We start from the raw sequence: 20,525 nt of genomic DNA, 5'->3' as shown, positions 1-20,525 counted from the left end.
ATGTGAAGACTTTCATGAGTTAGTGTCAGTTTCAATTGGACATATTTCCCTCAACAACTCTTAAAGATATCTTTTTTGAAATGAATGACTTGGTGTACAATCATGCCTGTCCTCTGTCTGAAACATTCTGAACAATGATTACACTTGTATGTCATCTCCCCTGTATGAATTCTCAAATGAGTCACAAGGCTTGGCTTCTGTGTAAAGGTTTTCCCACAGTAACTGCATTTAAAAGGCTTCTCTTTAGTGAGAGTTCTCTGGTACAACGTAAGAGCTGTCAGTTGAAAAATCTTTTTGCACAACTCTCAGATCTGTTAGGTTTTTCACCTGTATGAGTTGTCACATGTCTTTTAAGACTGGATCTATGACGAAAATTCTTGCCACACTCTAGGAATTTGTAAGTTTCAACTTCAGAATGCCTTTTTTGATGCGCTCTAAGGTATGCCTGTCGAGCGAATTGTTTTTACACACAGTGCACTCATAGGGTCTCTCCCCTGTGTGAATTCGTTGGTGTCTAGAAAGGTCTGAAATACGAAGGAAACTTACCCCACATTCAGGGCACTTGTGAAGTTCTTTGCCTGAATGGGATTTCTGGTTCCCCAAAACTTGTGAATTCTGAGCAAAACAGTCTACACTCTGAGAATTATGGGGTTTACCACCTGGACACTTTTGTTCATGGGGACTGGGATTGAGAGCTTCTTCCAGGTTAGAGACCTCAGGTTTTTCTCCTAGAAAGTAGCTCTGATCATCCACAAGCCTTGTGAAATCTGAGTGTAGATCGTCTGGGTGGATTTCATGTTGATATTTCAAGTGTTTTTAATATGTTTGTGAAATGAGGTCATGGATAGGGGTTCCCTCTAATGTAAAAATAAGGAATATGTATCCTCTAGCTTTATCTGTTTTGAAGTATTTTCTTCATTTTCTCTCTCGAGATGAAAGCCTAAAAGAAAAACAGAAATTGCAGGTGCCATCAGGTAGAAAGTGAGCGAGTTACATGTATTGGGTTAACCTCTAGTGGAAAGATAGGAACTCCTAGAGAGTATCTCAAAGAGCTTGACCCTGAAAAAGGCTGAACTTTTCCTTGCTTCTTTCTCTGGTGTTTAATGGACAATTTTTTACCTGTCTGAGAGTCAAGAAATTGTGTCACTTCTCTGGAATTCTGTAAATCCTTCTCCAATGAGTATTCACCGTTGTCTAATGGGAAGCTCAAGTTAGGATTCTCAATTCGATATCCTGGTGAAAATAAAGACGGAAAGTACGATAATGGGCCACCACGGGAGACTTCTGGTTGATTCCTTGGACTATTGGCCCCTCAACATCTTATAACTTCACAATTACAATTACTTCACCTAAACTTCCCACATGCGTTTTATTTTTTGAAATATGGGAGCAAAACCAAAAATCAGGACTAGTTTCCTCTATTCTATTGAAGGAGTGTGAATCAATTCTACACTTAGATTAGTGTGCTGAATTATTTCTACATTTATTTAGAATATATAATTCCTGAGGTTAAGCCAAAACAAAGTTTGTCATGTTAAAACTGAAAAAACTTACGTTAAAGAGCACCAAGGAAAGAAATGCAGAAGTGGGAGTAATGAAACTGCTTACTGGAATATTTTCATGTAAGAGAACCTCAAGTTAAAATGATAACTGAACAGGGTTGTCAACCAGCAAGACCTGTCTTTATATGTTTGTTTCACCTGAAGACTATGGTGATTTTTCTTAAATTAGCCTGCATAATTACCAACGAGTGCTCTGATTATCAATCTAGAAAAAACAAAGATATTTTCCCACCAGTCACTCTCCCCTCGTGTCTTACACCATCCCTCTCCTCATTGAGACCAGATGAGTCTTATACCCTCTTTTCCAAATCCCTTCTGCATCTCTGGAAAAGTTTACTGGTCTGAAATGAAATAGTGGTTGGAAAATGCTAATTTTAGGACCTACTTTTGTAGGGAAATATTTATACATTAATATTATTCACTAATATCAGCAAGTAAGTTTGGCTAATGTTATTCCAAGGGCAATTTTTGACTTCCACACACTTTATCAAAACATAGGAAGTGGAGTAAAATACATTATTTCATAGTTTCACGGACAAAAGGTAATATATTAGATTTCCAGGAAAATAAAATGAATTACAGAGAAAGTACTCTTACATTCACTGTTTTGTTAATGCTTGGATTTCAAAGCTAAGCATTGGATGGAAGAGGACCGTGCTTCAGGTAAAGTAAGACTAGAGGTCATAGATGAAAGAAAGCTGCCATCTAGTAAAAGTGTGAGAGAATTGAATCATGGGACAGTGGAAATTATCAAAGTATTAGGGTGGCAGAAACTGGGAGGCGTAGAATATCCCATTATGACAGACACAGCAAAACACAGTCCAGAGCTACAGGAACTGTCCATATGGCTATTCCCATCCCTCACAGTATGGATATGAAGCAAGTGATGCTGTAGATTTAATTGAACACCCACTGGAAAATCAGACCCACAGAACTGCGCCTTGGGTGAAAGATTAGGTATAAGACCGCGTCAATGATGAAAAGTAGCCCTAGAGTCAGAATCTATGAGAAATAAGACCAGGAGTATCCTTCCTGGGAAGCAGCGTCTCATGGATTTCTCATAAGCTTCTGCCCTCAGGTCCATGTGCTATACTCAGGACAGCACATGTCCTGTCAAAGAAGGACATCAGACAAACTCAAAGAAGCCTGAGAACTTTCTACCTTAGTTCTTCTGTCCCAGCTTCCATAGAGCCTGGCCACAAATTGGGTGCATCAGGGCAGTGCCATGCCCTAGATGCATAGAACATGTGCCCAAACTTGAGCTTCTAATGGATGTTAACCTAAGGTACTTTTCAGTTCTATGCTAATCTACTCAGTGTTGCCTGCGTGACATTCGGTTCCATGGGCATCAGGTATATCCCAGCCTCAACTCCCTGGACTATTAAAGCCCTACTCCTGAAACTACACTGATTTCCAATCCCCTACTTATACTCCCAGCACTTATCAACTAGGCTACTTTCTATTGCCCTTTGAACAATCTCACACTTTTCTGACCCCAGTATCTGTATGCTACTATTATACACTGAATAAAGTACCATCACTATACACTCTCAAACATTAGGGACTCCCAAATTAATAGGCTAAGCCCTTGATCTTGAGGCTTGCTCTTATGAAACTTATTTCTGTAATGGAGAAGCTAAGAATACCTATAATTATGTGTAAGAGTGACTCCCAGAGAACGCTGTTGTTGCTCAGATGTGGTCACTCACTCTCTAAGCACAACTCTCCAAGTAAAATCATTACCCTCCTCCCTACATGGGACATGATGTCCAGGGGTGTGAGTCTCTCTGGCAACGTGGGATTGACAATGCCTACATGACCAAAACAGGGAAAAGAAATGTAACAAAACAAGGTATCAGTGGCTAAGAGATTTCAAATCAAGTCGAGTGGCTATTCTGGACATTACTCCTGTGCAAGCTTCAGCTAGATATTGCTGACTGCCATGGTATGCCGAGCCCCAACCTGTAAACCTTAAGGAATATCCAGGGATATATCAGAGACTCGTCTTACAAATGTTTCACTCAATACGTTTATTTTTCTGAAACCTAAAGCCTCCAGATGGTTCCTAGGCCCGATAAACCAGGAGTTACCAGTCTCTAGAAGAACATCATCCAGTTGGATGCCCCTACCCCATAATGTCAACAGCCCTTTTCAACATGAAGAAGTTAGAATGGACATTGTCCCAATATTTCTAAAGCTTGTGAGAAGGATCAAAGGAGGAGTTGCAATAGAGATGACAGGATTTTTTAAATGAGTGTGGCTGCTGAATCATTTAAATGATAATTCCTTTCAGTCTCCAGGGTCTTGGAGCAGTTAGAGGGAAATACCTGAATTTGTGGAACTGTAACCTATGCCAAATGCTGAGATTTGTTCTATAACTCCTTATTAAAATGTACTTTGAAATTTACCGCTTTTTTGTATATATGTTCTATTTTACAATTAAAAAAATGTTTGAAAATACCATCACTAAAGTATAATCAAGGAACACTCCTTAGATGGTGTTTACAGGGTGGTGCGACGGTGGCCCAGTGGTAGAATTCTCACTGCCATGCTGGAGGCCCCGGTTCGATTCCTGGTACCTGCCCATGCAACAAATAAAAGGTGTTTGCAGATGTTCGTCCAACTTCTGCCTGCCAATATGGTGAAAATAGCCATGGTTCTTCTCATAAGAGAAAGATGAAACGGTTTGATGATAATACGCAGTATCATCAAACAGACAAATCATCTGACAGACATCTAGACAGGGACACTCTCATACACTGTGGTGGGTGCGTATGCTGGTACAATACTTTTGGAGGACAATTTGACAATATCTACTTAATTCTCAATGCATTGGCCAACTAATCAATTGATCCCCCTTCTAGCATTTGACCCTATCAACACATGCACCTAGAAGGATACTCACTGCATGTTTTATAGCTTAGTTCCAGGATTTTAGGTTTAATATTGAATGACAGTCAGAAGCGAAATCTCCATGTGTACTTCTGCCGGCGAGGCTCTTCTCATTAGCCTCTATGTCAGCCAGTCTGTGTTGGCCCAATAACCACTGCAGTGACAAGTTATTTTTACAGCAGCAGAGGTAAGAGAATTTATTTGCTCGTCAGAAGATAAAAATGAGGGCCTCAAAGATGGAAGCCAAAGCCCCTTTCCTGACATTCAATAATATTTTCTGTCTTTCACTCAAAACATCCACTAGAATATTAGTTTTCCAGTGATGATAATGCGTTGCCCAGGGTATACACTGCTTGACTTAATAAATGGAAGGAAAGAAAGAAAACACTAGCAGAAACATGGAAGCATGGGGTGTGTGACTTTTAAAATATATTCACAAATTCTTTGCTGCTCCTCACTTCAGGAGGTGAACCTTAATTCTCCTTCCATTACATGTTTTTGGGACTCAGTAATTCTCTCCTAATGAACCGAATATGGAAGAAGTGATGTCGTATTGGGACTCGTCTATAAAAGGCACTGCTGCTACGTCATTTGTCTCCCTTGGATTGCTGGCTTTGGGAGAAGGTGTGCGCTATGTCGTTGAGGACACTAGAGCAATTTATGGAAGGGCCCTCACACCAAGGCACTGAGACCTCCTGCCAACATCAGAGTGGAGAGCCAACTTCTGAATGGCTGCCCCAACCTAGTTAATCTTTCAGATGACTGCAGAACCTACTGTTCTCATGACAGTAAACAAGTTGCCTCTACTTTATAAAAATGTAGAAGCCTTAAACTAACGTTTGAGTAATTTATTATGCAGCAATAGATATCTAATACCAGAAGGGAAGAAGCAATCTGAGTTGAACAGAGAAGGTGCTTTGACTATGAATATCCCCGCCCCCGCAACATGCTCAGGTAATATCTTTAACATAATTCCATTAACAGAGACTCTGTGCCATTAAGTTGCCAATGGGCCATGAAAAAAAACACACTGGGTATTTGGATAGCTTACCATACATCACTTACTCCAGCAGGATAATCTGAAGAAATTAAAGCTACAAGAGTCTTCTGATACTTTTCAGACAGCCTTGTTCTCTCTCTATTCTGCTTTAAAATATTTTTTAACTTTTTAATGGTATAGTGCAATATATATACAAAGCAAAGAAACAAAAAAAGCGATAGTTTTCAAAGCGCTATTCCACAAGTAGTTACAGGACATATCCCAGAATTTGTCATGGGCTACTGTATGATTCTCTTGCATTTTTCCCTTCACCTGCTCCAGAATATAGGAGGCTAGAAGGCTCAGATTTTTTTTTTATCATCACAATCGATTTTTTTTCTTTTTTTGAGAAAAATAACCTATATATATACAAAAAAGGCAATAAGTTTCAAAGCACAGCACCACAATTGGTTGTACAACATACTTCAGAATTCGGTATGGGTTACAATACTGGAGACTAAAAGAAATATCAATACAATGATTCAGCAATCATATTCATTTGTCAAACCCTAACTTCTCTGCATAATTCCACTATCAACTTTGATCTTTCTACCACTTTTTAGGGGTATTTGGACTATGCTCATACTACCTTTTTCATGTGAGAAGGGCTGTCAATAAGGGGTTGGGAGATGGAACTTGCTGGTGTGCTGGAAAGGCTGGCCCTTTTAGGTTTCAGGACTTATCTGGTCCAGGGACCCATCTGGAAGTGGTAGGTTTCTGGAATGTTACCCTAATGTATGGAACCTTTGTAGAATCTTATATATTGCCCTAGGTGTTCTTTAGGATTGGCTGGAATGGTCCTGGTTGGGGTTTGGCAAGTTATGATAGGTACCAACGTCTAACTGAAGTTTGAGTAAGAGTGATCTCTAGAGTAGCCTCTAGACTCTACTTGAACTCTCGCAGCCACTGATACCTTATTTGTAATACTTCTTTTCCCCCTTTTGGTCAGGATGGCATTGTTGATCCCACAGTGCCATGGCCAGGCTCATCCCTGGGAGTCATCTTCCATGTCACCAGACAGACTTTCACCCTTGGATGTCATGTCTCACGTAGGGGAGGGGGCATCAATTTCACTTACAGAGTTGGGATTAGAGAGAGTGAAGCCACATCTGAGCACCAAAAGAGGTCCTCCAGAAGTAACTCTTAGGCATACCTATAGGTGGTCTAAGCTTCTCTGCTGCCTACCTAAGCGTCACAAGAGGAAGCCTCAGGATCAAGGGCATGGCCTATTGATTTGGGTGTCCCTAAAGTCTGACACAGTATCAGGGGATTCCCTGTTGGTAAGGTTTAATAGTCCCATATTTATCTCCTATCGCTCAAGGGTCTTTGCCATTACTTTTTGATTATCTGCTTACTATAATCTAGGATGTATTCAGGCATTGCATTAACCTATACGGGATTAAAGGACCTCTTTCTTATTCTGGGCTTCCTGTGTTTCTATTGTTCAAATGAGCTATACAGATAGGTTGAGTTAGATTATGCACTACAGAAAATTTCACTTCCAGACCAAATAAACCTTTCTTCCTATGGTCTTAAAGAGTATGTGTGGTTCTAAAATATAGACAATGTCTTCCTTACCCCTATGTTCTGAATTACGTTAACACCAACCTGATCGGCTTTCGTTCTTATCTCTGAATATCAGGTTATAACTATATAAAACAGCCTCTCAAAATCTAGAAACAATAATTACCACTCGGGACTTAATGTGTCTGCTCTTAAAGCTTACAATCCAGGCCCCTCTTTACTTACAAACATTTTCTAAAGGACACCATACCATTGTTGTTCTTTTGTTTCTGGCTCATTTTGCTTCACCAAATGTCCCACCACATGCTCATTCACACCGTTGCACGCCTCAAGACTTCATTCCCTTTTGTAGAAGCACAACTTTCATTCATAAGTACACACCATCGTTCACCAATCTACTTCTCCCGTCAGTGCATGCTTCAGCCACCTGCACTCATTAGGCATCATATATAGTCCTCAAGTCCACAGTCCATCAAAATTCTCAATTTTAGATAATTTCATTGTTCCCAAGCGAAAGAAAACCAATGAACACACGCTTACTAAATAGGAAAACTAAACCTCCTAACTCTTGTCCCTCATCCCATTATTTACCTCTGCTATTGCTGTGGTAGCGCTGATGGTTTCCTTCTGAAAACAGTCCATAGCATGCAATAGCAGTTTCCCCCCTGTACCTTGGACTTCAACTCTCTTTGTATACACGAATCATACTTTTGCAAGAAGTAATTCTTGCAAAAACAAATTTATATTTCTAGCATTAATCAGTGGGACAGGTAGATCTATACAATCGCTTTCAAACTTGTTCTTCTGCAATACGGTAACATTACTTATGGACGCACTAGAGAACCACCTTCACATCCATCTATTCCCTTACACTGGAGTTCAACCTCATTAGATAACCGTTCATCCATCTCTACCTTCTATGTATCTCTAAGTCCCCTATATTCTGTATTAAAAGCCTCTGATTCTGTTTTTATGATGGTCATAAAAGTGGAATCATCCAGTTTCTATCCTTTAGTGTCTGCTTATTTCATTCAGCATTATGTCCTCAAGGCTCATCCATCTTGTCATGTGCTTCAAGAAGTCATTTCGTCTTACTGCTGCATAATTTTCCAACGTATGTATATACCACATTGTGTTGACCCACTCGTCCGTTGATGGGCATTTGGTTTGCTTCCATCTTTTGACGATAGTGAACAATGCTGCTATGAATAATGCTGCAGCGCAGGTATAGGCACAGGTTGGGAATGTTAAGTTGGGGTTTGTGAACGTGGGCGCCCAGTGGCCATGGTGTGGTGGTAGTTGTGGGAGTGCACAGGTCTGGGGGGCATAGCCGTGGTGGATGCTGGTGTAGGGCATGGGGCCCTTTGCGCGCCCGTGTAGAGCTGTGACAGCAGGTCAGCATTATGCCTTCGTGGAGAGGGGCAGATGTGACCTGACTTCGCAGGTTATCTCTTTCTCAGAGCTGGAAAGTGTGACTGAAGACCGTGCGCATGCACAGGTCTAGGAGTGCTGGAAACTAATATTCCCAGAGCTGAAGGATGTGATTGGGGGTGCAGGCGCATGCGTGGGTCTAGGAGTACCCTAAACTGACTCGCAGAGATCCAGGGGAGGCGGGGTGAGGCTCTGAGCCTCTATGGGTGGGGGATGGGTGTAAAGTGGGTATGAAGGTATGTGCTGTCAGTTTTATGCACTGGCAACAGCCTGCAGGCTACGGCGGGAGGGGGGCGGTAGTGCTCAGGAGGGGTGCAGGAGAGGTGGATTGGCCTGCACTTGGGATGGGGGTGTGAGGCAGGCATGTGCGCTGGGGGTTGGTGGGGCAGGGGCACTTGGAGAGTAGGGAGTGGGGGCGGGTGACAGGGTTCACATCTGTGGGGTGTGAGGTGAGTCGTGGGTTGGAGGGCGGTGATGGCAAGGGTAGCCTGCTCAAGGAACACGGCCTGGCTTACTTGCTAGTCTCCCTGTCTGTGCACTTCCGCAGGCTCCGCGCCTCTGCGCCTTCACTCCAGCTTTCTGCTTCTCAGTTCCTCAGCCTCTGCAACCAGGGCTCCCACATATGGTGCAGAAAGCTCTCCCAGGTCAGCTGCACTCTTGAATTGCCCTCTCAGTCACCCTCCCATCCCTTCTCTAACTTTTTCTGTGGAGCAGGCCTGAACTCGAGTTACCCTTTTAGGCCATCTCCCTGGAACTCCTTCTGCTTTAAATTTTCATTGCGTATATTCTTCACCATCAGAAAGATAAAAATTTGACGTTTTGCATAGACGTTTATGGTGAAACCTTACCAACTGAGATGAAAAAGCAAATACTTCACACTGAAAACATGTCCCAGTTTCATTATAGTACTTTTGAACCCCACATTTTCAAAAACATAATGTATTTTATATTTTTAGGATTAGCACTTCTGTTGATTTCAAATGACTACAGACATTTTGATATTACTGCATATCTCTAGCAAGCAGAAGTGTCCAGTTGAGTTCCCACGAGGTTTCCTTTGTTTGTTTTAAACTAATGTCTTTCATAGATTATTTTCTGTTGCACAAATGAAATTCTTCACAGGTTGCATTACATTCAGCTCGGTTCCTTTTCCTAGTCAGCTGTTTAGTTAGGCAAGGGTATTTCCTAGTATTCGTATTTTATAGGCTTCCTGCTAGTAATTCCTTCAAACTCTTGAACGTGTTTTCTCTTCCTTTTTGATGCTCCCATTACCTAATATCTTAAGTTTTCATCCTGCAGCATTTCAGCGATCTTGTTTCTAACTTACTAAGTGTTCCTGTATATAAGGAGGACAGCAATACTCTTAATTTAAAAGCATAACCTCCTATGGCTAGATCTCTGTATATTTATCCAATCTTTGAATGCTAATTCATTATTTTAACACACCATAGACCCTAATATTACAGATTTCTTGAATTACCTCTATTAACTCTTGTCTTTCCTATCTCTATTGGAACCTTTCACAGTGAGAGGAGCCTAACTATAGGAAAGGTTTGTACAGATGATTGTTAATGTGCTTCACATGCTTTCATTTCTCAGGAATATATATTTCTTCATACAATGTCTTGCTCCCAACAAAGGGATAAAAGGATTTAGCTTAGGTTTTTTGTTCATCAGTATGCAAATCCTTTAGTTATTTACTAATGGAGGATGTTTCCAAGATATATTTTTACCATGGTCCTTTTTGCAGGCAGGTATACACCTATATACATACATACATACATACATACATACATACATGCATACATCTGTCTATCTATGCACACACACACACACACACACACACACACACACACACAGTCATTCCATATATAGCAAACAACCTAGCTTTCAGCTGACAGGAAACATAATCTAGTAATTTGTCCCATTATTTCAAAAAATTTTTTCCATTCTACCACTATTCTATGCTTTCCATTCACTCTATATCACAAGAGATTCATTTACCACATCAAAGAAATGGTCATTTAAAAACACAGTAGTAGTTGAAGTCATTATGTAATAATGGAACAGTAAGTCTTACAGCATTTTGCAAAGCATAAAAATCAGTTTAAACCACAATGACAAAGGGGCCATCCATTATCACTCTCCAAACAGTATTTTTTACGTGTTTAATTAAGTCCTTCTTACTCTCACTTGTGTATGAAATACATGAAATTCCCCCATGCTTTGTTGAGTGAAGTATAAAATCAAGATTCATGTTGGTGTCTGGCATCATGTGTGATCTTTATACGTGGCACTGTTGCTAATCAGTCAATGTGGAGAATTGTAACGCACATGCAGAAAAACTTATATTAAAGGTTACCACCTGAGTTCTTCCACTTGTTGCGGACAAAAATATGGAGTTTTAAAAACTCTTAAATACACTATGAAATGTAGGGTCTGTAAAGATTGGAATATCAATGACAACATTTTAGACAATTCCCCTTTGATTACAGTATCTGTACATAGGTACCTGTTGGATTTTCCTCTTTATTACCTCTATTTAAAACAAGAGAGACTTCCAGAGAAGATGGTGGCTTAGTAAGAAGCGCGGATCTTAGTTCCTCCTCCAGAACAGCTACTAGGGAAGTAGAAAAGATACAGAACAGCTCCTGGAGCCACGACAAAGATCAAAAAGACAGCGTACCCCATCCTGGAATGGCTGACTGGCTGGGAGAACCCGCTCCAGTGAGATCGTCGAGGGGCGCGGGCTTCCCTGGGCCGGGGCGGCAAGCAGCCGGAGTCCCTCCTTTCGTCCTTCCCGGGCCAGCTGGGAGAAGTGGACAGGCGGTCCCCTCAAGCCGCGGCGGCTGGCGACCCCCCCACATGCGGCCCCCAAACCAACTGGGAGAATTGGATCGGAGATCCCCAGACCGTGGAGAATGGTGAACGGGGTCCCTTCCAGACACGTGACTTCCCGGTCCGGCTTGGAACGGTGCACTCTCCCGGGCCCTCCCACCACGCTTGGCGCGCCGGGCAGACTAGGAGATTCAGAGGGGCGCTCTCCCGGGCTGCGGCGGCCGGCGATCCTCCCTGCGTTCGGATCCCCGGGCCGGCTGGCACTCTTCCAAGCCGCTTCGGCTGGTGAACCTCCCCCACTGCGAGAGTTTTCCAAAGTTAAAGGAGCCACAGCAGCTTTTACTGGTGGGACCCGCAGACAAACGTGTGCCACAAGCGCCACCTACTGGACAGGATGAGAAAAACAGAACCCAGAGATTTCACAGAAAGATCTTTCAACCTGCAGGGTCCAACACCCAGGGAAATATGACTAAATGCCCAGACGCCAGCAGAAGATAATGGATCACGTTCAGAAAATTGAAAATATGGCCCAGTCAAAGGAGCAAACCAATAGTTCAAAGGAGATACAGGAGCTGAGACAACTAATGCTGAATATATGAACAGAAATGGAAAACCTCTTCAAAAACGAAATCGATAAATTGAGGGAGGACATGACAAAGAAATGGGTTGAACAAAAAGAAGAAATAGAAAAACTGAAAAAACAAATCGCAGAACTTATGGAAGTGAAGGATAACGTAGAAAAGATGGAAAAAACAATGGATACCTACAATGATAGATTTAAAGAGACAGAAGATAGAATTAGTGATTTGGAGGATGGAACATCTGAAGTCCAAAAAGAAACAGAAACTATAGGGAAAAGAATGGAAAAATTTGAACATTTTTCAAAAGGGAACTGAAGGACAATATGAACCGCACAAATATATGTGTTGTGGGTGTCCCAGAAGGAGAAGAGAAGGGAAAAGGAGGAGAAAACCTAATGGAAGAAATTATCACTGAAAACTTCCCAACTCTTATGAAAGACCTAAAATTACAGATCCAAGAAGTATAGCGCACCCCAAAGAGAATAGACCCAAAAAGGCGTTCTCCAAGACACTTACTAGTTAGAATGTCAGAGGTCAAAGAGAAAGAGAGGATCTTGAAAGCAGCAAGAGAAAAACAATCCATCACATACAAGGGAAACCCAATAAGACTATGTGTAGATTTCTCAGCAGAAACCAGGGAAACTAGAAGACAGTGGGATGATATATTTAAATTACTTAAAGAGAAAAACTGCCAACCAAGACATCTATATCCAGCAAAATTGTCCTTCAAAAATGAGGGAGAAATTAAAACATTCTCAGACAAAAAGTCACTGAGAGAATTTGTGACCAAGAGTCCAGATCTCCAAGAAATACTAAAGGGAGGAATAGAGTCAGATACAAAAAGACAGAAGAGAGAGGTATGGAGAAGGGTGTAGAAAGAAGGAAAGTCAGATAGGATATATATAATACAAAAGGCAAAATGGTAGAGGAAAATATTATCCAAACAGTAATAACACTAAATGTTAATGGACTGAATTCCCCAATCAAAAGACATAGACTGATTATCTTACCCTGTTTCTAACTCCTGCTGGACTCTGTTACCAATGACATATTTCAAGTTTATTGGAGCGGAAGGGATACAGACTGTGCAACAGGACTAGATACAAAAACTCAAAAATGGACAGCACAATAATACCTAATTGTAAAGTAATCCTGTTAAAACACTGAATGAAGCTGCATCTGAGCTATAGGGTTTTTTGTTGTTGTTTTTTACTATCATTACTACTTTTATTTCTTTTCTCTATATTAACATTTTATATCTTTTTCTGTTGTGTTGCTAGTTTCTCTAAACTGATGCAAATGTACTAAGAAACGATGATCATGCATCTACGCGATGATGTTAAGAATTACTGAGAGCATAGGTAGAACGGTATGATTTCTAAATGTTGTGTTAATTTCTTTTTTTATTTTTATTTTTTTTCTTTTTTTCTTTCTTTCCGTTAATAAAAAAATAAAAAAATTAAAAATAAAATAAAAAAAAGACATAGACTGGCAGAATGGATTAAAAAACAGGATCCTTCTATGTGCTGTCTACAGGAAACACATCTTAGACCCAAAGATAAACATAGGTTGAAAGTGAAAGGTTGGGAAAAGATATTTCATGCAAATAACAACCAGAAAAGAGCAGGAGTAGTTAAACTAATATCCAACAAATTAGACTTCAAATGTAAAACAGTTAAAAGGGACAAAGAAGGACACTATCTACTAATAAAAGGAACAATTAAACAAGAAGACATAACAATCATAAATATTTATGCACCGAACCAGAATGCCCCAAGATATGTGAGGAATACACTGCAAACACTGAAAAGGGAAATAGACACATATACCATAATAGTTGGAGACTTCAATTCACCACTCTCATCAATGGACAGAACATCTAGACAGAGGATCAATAAAGAAATAGAGAATCTGAATATTACTATAAATGAGCTAGACTTAACAGACATTTATAGGACATTACATCCCACAACAGCAGGAGACACCTTTTTCTCAAGTGCTCATGGATCATTCTCAAAGATAGACCATATGCTGTGTCACAAAGCTCGCCATGTGTAAGTTTTCTGCAAAGTGGTAAAATATAAAGAACTGACTGTTTCAATCTTATGCTATGTGCTCATGTATAAAGAACTCACTATGTGTCAGTGGTGTGCTAAGTTTTAAAGTATAAAGGACTCACTATGTGTCAGTCTGGTGCTTGGTAATAAAGTACAAAACACTCACTGTATGTCAGTACTGTGCTAAGTGTTAAAGTATAAAGAAATCACTGTCAAAAGTCCTAAAGCGTAAAGAACTTACCATGGGTCAGGTTTGGGCCAAGCATGAAAGAAAGAATGCTGAACAAGAAGATAACTTATTTTCTCTTTTGTCAAGCATGGCCCTTGCCTCTTTCAAGGTTTCTCTTAATCATAGGGCCTTATCTTTGGTGTTGATGATTTTTTTATTCATTCATCATCTTAGGGTTAAACTCCACTTGGTGTCTTCTTTAGATTGGGGCCACTGGACAAGATTCCCTCCCCCTAGGGACTTTCTGTATCTCAGAAGGTTTGAGTGCTGCTAAACTTTATCCCACACATGCTACGATAAAAGGCTGCTTGCCTGAGCATATTCTCTGGTGTTTAAAAGGTGGACATTATGACCGAAACTTTTACCTCATTTCTGACTTTGATACGATGTCTCTGCTGGGTGAATTTCTATGATGAATTTATAGATTCATGAATTTATAGACGGTTTATGCTAAGAGTGAAACTTTTCCCACACCAAAAAGATCTGTATTGTTTATCATATTAGTGATATGCGTGGGTTTTCTCTTCAGTGTGAATATGCTGGTGCTTAATGAGGGCAGACCTAATTCTGAAAATTTCCCTACATTCCTAGGTATTTAAAACATTTCTCTCCCATAAAACTGCTCTTGTGATGGCCATAAGATTCTGAAGCTCTCATTTATAAACTCATTCATTCCTTTGTCCCTTGGCACATCTTTATGGGGTTTTACAACACTCCGTGCATACTCCTTTGACTCTTCATTTTCCGGGAGCATTTACTCTGGCCTGCACAGATACTACTTTGTCACGTGGTGCTTGTAATTCTAATGCTGGCACATCATTCCCAGTGTCACTTCTGAGTTTTAACCTTGTTGGAATAAACAGAAGAATCAGTCATGCCTGTCCCAGTACAAGGAAACCACAGGGATTGTGAGAATAGCGAGACCAATGTCATAATTTATAGGAAAAACTGATATCTAATCCCATCCAGACAAGATGGCACAGACCCGATTCTCTCAGCACATCCCTGATAAGCACTACCGGAAACGCTATAAAGAAGTCAAACCACAACCAGAGGAGAAATCTTAAAACTGGTAAAGGAGGGTCAACTGGTTTGGAACCCCAGCACGGCAAGAGTAACGTGGCACCAACTAACATGAAGAAGACACTCCAGATCCAGTGTTTTCTGATACTTAGCAATGCCCGAGAACACCACCCCAGTATGATTTTGCTTGCGCGGTACAAAAGGGAATCATTGTGAAAACATCAACCAAGCCTGAAACCTTTGGACCAGCAGGCCAACCTGGAGGCCAGCCCACAGAAAAGGTCAGAAGATGTACTCTCCTTCTACACTGGGTCTGAGACACCCAATGTAGGAGATTGTCATGTAAACTCTCAGAACTAGTGAATGGATCCCAGAGACCTTGAGGCCTGAGATTCCCAACCCAGCACAGGGGACAAAGTCATGGCAAAGGATCTAACAAGAGGCCCAGCCACAAGCTGTGGCTCAACCCAGGAAGTCTTTTTTTCCCTTCAGGTGTGAGTCTCCCCTTATCCACTGAGAGGTATCCGGGTGCCGGGACGGGGGAAAAAATCTTCCACCCCCAACCTTACACAGAACGTACAAGGACCAGAGGGAACATCAGTAGAAATAGTGAAAACAAGAAGGCCAATATTAACACCACAGAGGCACTGAAACAATTAAACTGTCCTCTGCATCATGGCCCAAGGTCGTGGGAAGGAACTTGCATGCTCTGCTAAAACAGGGTGTCTGCAACTGTAAATTTACATCATACACGAATCCAAGAACGACATCACTTGGGTGAGCATAGTTATCCTGGCCAAATGGAATAAAACTGGAAATCAATAACAGAAAAGCGAGGGCAAACGTCGCTATAAATTCGAAAAGGGAGAAATACACTTCCAGGTAATCTGTAATTCAAACAGGACATCACAATGACATTAAAACATACAGAGAAGAGAAAGAAAACAATAGTATAATATACGAAAATATGGAGAAAGTACCTAGAGCCATGCTTAGAAAGAAACGTACTGCCTTAAATGTTCACATTAGAAAGGAGGGAGGCCCCACTGAACTACGTTCTTACAACAATAAACTAGAACAAGCAAGCAAAAAACCTAACGGTAACAGAAGTAAGGAGAGATCACAATATAAGTCAAAAACGAGAGGAAATGAATGAAACCAAAGACTTTCTTTTGGCAGAACAAAATCAATAAAATCAATAAACTTTGAACCAAAATAAAAAAAAAGAGAGGGTACAAATCAAAAGTAACATGAAAAAAATGGAAGATATCACTACAATTTCTATTAAGAAAAGAATAATAAGGGATTACTACAAACAGATTTATCCTCACATGTTTGATAAGTTAGACGAAATGGGCCAATTCCTCAGAAATTCCCAACTACGAGAATTTCACTAGTATGAAATAGATAACCTCAACATCAGCGTATATATTAAAGAAATTTAATTTACAATTGACAAGGTCCTGGAAAAGAAATCCCCATGCTCACATGGTGTCCTTGGCAAATTCTTCAAAGCCTTAAAGAATTAAATCCAATTTTATACAACTTTTATAAAACATAGAAGGGGAGACGATCTGATACATACAGGATTTCTATGCTGAACGTTACAATTCTAAGAAGTAAACAAAGATGACCTCAAAGGGAAAGGGGCATGGTTACCTAGAGAGGCGATGGTCTCACGGACTTCTCGCATGACACCAATGTAGAGAACCTTCTGAGCGTGGTTCAGTATCTTCCACTCTTCCCGGGTAAAATATATGGCCACATCTTCAAATGTCAACGATTTCTAAAGAAGAGAATGGACTTTAGTGCAGGACCTTCCTCTCCCATAACAGTCCCGTCACCTGTCTCTAGTATGTGAAAGGCCAGAAAACTGAAGGAAGTATGTCAAGGATTTCCAAGACAAAGAGAAAGCAGAAAAGAAGGATCCAAAGGGATGCGTAAGCAGCCTGGGAGATCTTCATTCTCGTGATGACAATCCTAGCTGTCCAGGAGAGACCATGTGGAAGTAACAACGAACTTGCCTGAGAGCACCTGCTGAGCACAGGCAATTTCAAATGCTGATAAGGGAATGAACTGGAAAGTATTGCTCACCTGGGATTCAGGCAAGGTGGAATGCCATTCCATCTTCAACTGGTTGGTGCTCCTCTGTTCAGAAAGGGCCAGGATCAGTTCAGAAAGCCCTGCAGGAGATACAAAAGAGCTTGAGGAAATTCCTCTCTTTTTTGTTCATGAACATCTTGAACTGATTTCTACAACAGAGAATATCCAGACTCTTTCAGTAAAGGTGTTACATATTCACACGTGCGTGTGTAGTGCCCAGAAGTGTCCATCTCATTGGACATAAGAACCAAATATCTATCAACCCATAGAAATGAATCCCCCGTTGGCTCTTTCCCTTTTTCTCCCGAAAGTAATTAATTAATGCAAATACAATATTTGTACCTATCATGACCTGAAACGTTCTGTGATTTGGGCAACATTTAGAGGTGTTTGAAAAGGAAGAACTGCTGCCTACAGTGGAAAGTAGGAAATGCGGGACACTTTTCCTTTTATTGCTTTGTTTCCAGGTGCACCCCGCTATTCCTATTCTATCTCTAGGGGTATTTCTGATCCCAATTCTTCATCTCCCTTTTAAGGACAGGGTGTCTGCAAAACTTCCTGATAGGGCTTATCTTCTCCAATATACTAAGGAGCAGGTTATATGGTGTTAAGTTGTGTGGCTTGGGTATTTTGGGATCCTCACCAATCTCCTGTTGCTGGACTCCTGTACTCCCACCTTGGAGATGTCATAATTGACAACATGGCTGAGCACACAGAAAACACCCACGACATTCAAGCTGAACCAAATACTACCACCGCGCCAAGGAGCTGATCATTCTAAGGAAGCTCCTCACCTCTTTCTCCTGCAGGTTCTGTTTCTTTGTGAGGATTTGGGTCCAGCTTTTCCCGCTCTAGTCTGTATATATTCCAAATTTCTTCGTCCTGTTGCACACCCACTGGTTGGAACTTTGCCTTATGCCTCTTGAACCCAGGGACCTCTGCTGCTACCCCCAAGGGCACTGCCTGCATCCCCAGCTCATGGACCGTATCCTAGAAACAATCCTCATCTTCATTACCACAAAGCCACATTTGGTTTTGGAATGGTGGTGGAGGGGAAACACATTACAGTCCACAGTTGGGAAATGTGAGGCACTAAAGGAAGTAACTAAAAAACAGAAGACACACCAAGCCACCTTTTCCCCACAAAGGTCTATACTCACAAACTGCGGAAATTGGCATAAAGTGAAGCAAACTGTGGAGAACGCCAGACCTGCCACCTGCTGCCCCACCTCTGGGCCCTCAGCCACAGCTCAGCCCCCTAGCAGGCAGAAAGCAATTATTTTTTCTATGGCCATGATCAACCCTGCCGGAAGTTTAGAAACATGTGAACTGACACTCATTGGGTATAAGAGGAGCATTGAGTTCATGCAACTATTTATTTCTGTACTTCTTAGAACAACTTCCAAATGTCAGCGGGCACAATGGGTTTAAAGGAATGTCTGGTTCCTTGATGCCCACAGCAGCTTTAGAGCTATACGGATACTTTCCATGGTTTTGTATAAGCGTAGGCTGATGTCTCTGAGTCTGAAGTGACGTGTTGTGTCATGATACCATAAGCCAGGGTCAAGGAAATGTTTCTTCAGCTGCAGCGATAGATATTATTGATGCTTACCCCTTCCCGCACTCACCTCACTCCCGCCAACCCACGGGGTTACTCTTCCTCTACATGGAAACTCGAGTATCGCCCATAGGCACGCTGCAGGCAGGCAGCCTCCGAGTGTGTATCAGCCACACCCCCGGGTTCTATCTGCTCATAGGGTAGACTGAGGTTGCCTCAGGAGGTTAGAAGTGAGGCAGGTGCCTGGGTACCTGCTTGGGAAGACAGATCCACTGGCACTCAGGCCGAACGCCGCCGTGCAATGACGGTGCCACCGTCCATGAATGATGATGCCACCCACTGAAAATAAATGATTGAGTCCCGCACAGCCCCCATCCCCGCCACACTGCTGCCCCAGAGGCTGCCAAGGACGAGGTCCACCCCCATCTTCAGTGTTCTCTGAGAGAACTCAAAGAGAAAGTTTCCTCAGACAGTCTGTCCCGGCTTCCGTGGGGACCACGTCCCCTTTCCTCAGTCTCCACTACAAAGTTCACCCCCTCCCCTCTTGTGTGGGGAGCGATGCTGTGCGCCCTGCCCCTCTCTGGGAGTCCGTATCCCAGACCCACCGGTTCTGGCGAGCCCAGTGCCCAGGGTGAGGCAGCACACGTGCCTTGGTGAATCCGGCCTCAGCCGACCCCTCCCTCCCTACCGGGGATCCTGCTTCGAATCACCTTTCTTGGGTCGAGATTAAAGGAACTGATTCGTTGTCGGGGCCTTGGTGGCAGCTGCTGCCTTCCGTCTGCTCGTGGAGTCTCAGTGCAGCAGATGAGGAACCACCCTGAGGCTCCTTCACCTCCTTCGGAAAGGGTCTCCAGGCCCTCCTACAGCTAGAGGAGGCCTGGACACTGCTCTTTCCGTAGAAGACTGCGAGAATAGCGACGCTAGGGTTGCAGGCTCCTAGCCCGGCCCTGAAACCTACAGTGCGTCCACACTGTCCTGGCCAGGCGAAGAGCAGCGACGGGAGGCGTGAAGTTCCAGCATCCTCCTGGGCCAGTGCCAGTCCCCGGATGTTGTGGGTCCCGCGAGAAAACATGGGCTGGTTGGGAGGGGCCTCCCCGCCACTGCGCGTGCGCACTGTGCCTTTCGGTGGTATTGGAGAGCAGGAGCTGCCCCCCACCTCCCACCCCCCACCCCGATCTCCATCTCCTCCTCGAGGCAGATTGGGGGACGTGAGACCCCTCCTGAGAGCATGACTGTCATCACCCCTCTCCAGGAAAAAAAATCATAAACACCGAAACCCTTGCCCTGCTAACTTGCAAAACTATCCATTGAAGGTGACACCTGCTAACCCATTTTCCAGGTTTTCTTCACCCCTCTGTGGTGATACACGTTTCCACGTCCCTTATCTTAAAACCCCCACCTCCTTATGTATATTCATAAGAAGCTCCTTGCAAGTCAAATTCCTGTTTTAAGAACCAGCTCTAAGTAGCCTTAGCCACGCAGGAGGACATAAATACTAATTACAACCCTGATCTGAAAGTTACCTTTGCTTCATTACAATCATTAAAATCATGCCGGTAGGAGGGATTTAACTGCCATATGTGTAACATGTGTCACATATAGAAGCAGGATTTAGCATGACTTAGCCCTGCTCATGCTCTCCTAGAAACTGTCCATGATATTTTCCTCTCCTCACCCTGTTCCTTTCC

At 42.3% G+C, this 20,525-nt stretch overlaps 1 pseudogene; it reads right to left on the bottom strand.

Annotated features, from left to right (window-relative positions):
• Positions 1-50: 50 nt before the first annotated feature.
• LOC143671728 (zinc finger protein 613-like) lies at positions 51-19,885 on the bottom strand (annotated as a pseudogene).
• Positions 19,886-20,525: the final 640 nt, after the last annotated feature.

The sequence above is a fragment of the Tamandua tetradactyla genome, chromosome X (assembly GCF_023851605.1).
Source record: "Tamandua tetradactyla isolate mTamTet1 chromosome X, mTamTet1.pri, whole genome shotgun sequence".
Lineage (NCBI taxonomy): Eukaryota > Metazoa > Chordata > Mammalia > Pilosa > Myrmecophagidae > Tamandua > Tamandua tetradactyla.
Note: the sequence above shows the minus strand (reverse complement) of the source record. Positions and strands in the feature narration are given on the sequence as shown.